Below are 2932 nucleotides of genomic sequence, written 5' to 3' on the forward strand. Positions count from 1 at the left end.
TCTGTTTTAGTTCTTGGTAGATTCTGGATATTAGCCCTTTGTCAGATGGGTAGATTGCAAGAATTTTTTCCCATTCTGTTGGTTGTGAGTTCACTCTAATGATTGTTTCTTTTGCTGTACAGAAGCTCTGGGGTTTAATTAGATCCATTTTTCTATTTTGGCTTTTGTTGCCAATACTTTTGGTGTTTTAGTCATGAAGGCCTTGCCTATGCCTATGACGTGAATGGTTTTGCCTGAATGGTTTTCTTCTATGGTTTTTATGGTGTTAGGTCTTATGTTTAAGTCTTTAATCCATCTGGAGTTAATTTTAGTGTAAGGTGTCAGAAAGGGGTCCAGTTTCTGCCTCCTACACATGGTTAGCCAGTTTTCCTAACACCATTTATTAAACAGGGAATCCTTTCCCATTGCTTATTTTTGTCAGGTTTGTCAAAGATCAGTTGGCTGTAGATGTGTGATGTTGCCTCCGAAGCCTCTGTTCTGTTCCATTGGTCTATATCTCTGTTTTGGTACGAGTACCATGCTGTTTTGATTACTGTAGCCTTGTAGTATAGTTTGAAGTCCTGTAGTGTGATGCCTCCAGTTTTGTTCTTTTTGCTTAGAATTGACTTGGCTATGCAGGCTCTCTTTTAGTACCATATGAAGTTTAAGGTGGTTTTTTCCAGTTCTGTGAAGAGGGTCATAGGTATCTTGATGGGGATAGCATTGAATCTACAGATTACTTTGGGCAGTATGGCCATTTTCACAATATTGATTCTTCCTAACCATGAACATGGAATGTTTTTCCATCTGTTTGTGTCCCCTCTTATTTCCTTGAGCAGTGAATTGTAGTTCTCTTTGAAGAAGTCCTTTACATTCTTTGTTAGTTGTATTCCTAGGTATTTTATTATCTTTTTAGCAATTGCAAATGGCAGTTCATTCTTGATTTGGCTCTCTTTAAGTCTATTATTGGTGTGTAGGAGTGCTTGTGATTTTTGCACGTTGATTTTGTATCCTGAGACTTTGCTGAAGTTGCTTATCAGTTTCAGGAGATTTTGAGCTAAGACAATGGGATCTTCTAAATATACAACCATGTCATCTGCAAATAGAGACAATTTGACTTCCTCCTTTCCTAATTGAATACACTTTATTTCTTTTTCTTGCCTGATTGATCTGGCTAGAACTTCCAATACTATGTGGAATAGGAATGGCGAGAGAGGGCATCCTTTTCTAGTGCCAGATTTCAAAGGGAATGCTTCCAGTTTTTGCCCATTTAATATATTGGCTGTGGATTTGTCATAAATAGCTTTTATTATTTTGAGATGCGTTCTGTCAATACCTAGTTTATTGAGAGTTTTTAGCATAAAGCACTGTTGAATTTTGTTGAAGGCCTTCTCTGCATCTATTGAGATAATCATGTGGTGTTTGTCTTTGATTCTGTTTATGTGGTGGATTTAAGTTTATGCACTTGTGTATGTTGAACCAGCCTTGCATCCCTGGGTGAAGCCTACTTGATGGTGATGGATAAGCTTTTTGATATGCTGTTGCAATCAGTTTTCCAGTATTTTATTGAAGATTTTTGCATCTATGTTCATCATGGATATTGACCTGAAGTTTTCTTTTCTTGTTGAGTCTCTGCTGGGTTTGGTATCAGGATGATGTTGGTCTCATAAAATGATTTGGGATGGATTCCCTCTTTTTGGATTATTTGGGATAGTTTCAGAAGGAGTGGTGCCAGGCCCTCTTTGTATGTCTGGTAGAATTTGGCTGTGAACCATTTAGACCTGGGCTTTTTTTGACTGGTAGGCTAATAATTGCTGCCTCACCTTCAGCCCTTGTTATTGCTCTATTCAGGGTTTCAACTTCTTCCTGGTTTAGGCTTGGGAGGGTGGAAGTGTGCAGGAATTTATCCATTTCTTCCAGCTTTACTGGTTTATGTGCATAGAGTTGTTTGTAGTAATCTCTGATGGTAGTTTGTATTTCTGTGGAATCGTTGGTGATATCCCCTTTATCTTTATTTATTGCATCTATTTGATTCTTCTCTCTTTTCTTTTTTATTTATCTGGGCAGAAGCCTGTCTATTTTGTTGATCTTTAAAAAAAAACAGCTCCTGGATTTATTGATTTTTTTTGAAGGATTTTTTGGTGTCTCTATCTCCTTCAGTTTGGCTCTGATCTTAGTTATTTCTTATCTTCTGCTAGCTTTTGTATTTTTTTGATCTTGCTCCTCTATTTTGAAGATGGGATATTGATTTTAGTTCTTTCCTTGCTTCTCATGTCGGCATTAATGCTATAAATTTCCCTCTAGACACTGCTTTAAATGTGTCCCAGAGATTCTGGTACATTGAGTCTTCATTCTCGTTTATTTTGAAGAACACCTTCATTTCTGCCTTCATTTCATTGTTTATGCAGTCAACATTCAAGAGTCAATTGTTCAGTTTCCATGAAGCTGTGCAGTTCTGAATTAGTTTCTTAATCCTGAGTTCTAATTTGATTGCACTGTGGTCTGAGAGACTGTTTGTTATGATTTCTGTTCTTTTGTATTTGCTGAGGAGTGATTTACTTCCAACTATGTGGTCAATTTTAGAGGAGGTATGATGTGGTGCTGAGAAGACTGTATATTGCATGGATTTGTGGTGGAGAGTTCTGTAGATGTCTATTAAGTTTGCTTGGTCCAGATCTGAGTTCAAGTCTTGGATATCCTTGTTAATTTTGTCTTGTTGATCTAATATTGACAGTGGAGTGTTTAAGTCTCCCACCATTATTGTTTGGGAGTCTCAGTCTCTTTGTAGGCCGTTAAGAACTTACTTTATGTATCTGTGTGCTCCTGTATTGGGTGCATATATATTTAGGGTCATTAGCTTTTCTTGTTGCATTGGTCCTTTGACCATTATGTCATGCCCTTCTTTGTCTCTTTTGATCTTTGCTGGTTTAAAGTCTATTTTATCAGAGACTAA

This window comes from Cebus imitator, unplaced genomic scaffold (assembly GCF_001604975.1).
Source record: "Cebus imitator isolate Cc_AM_T3 unplaced genomic scaffold, Cebus_imitator-1.0 Scaffold211, whole genome shotgun sequence".
Taxonomy (NCBI): Eukaryota; Metazoa; Chordata; class Mammalia; order Primates; family Cebidae; genus Cebus; species Cebus imitator.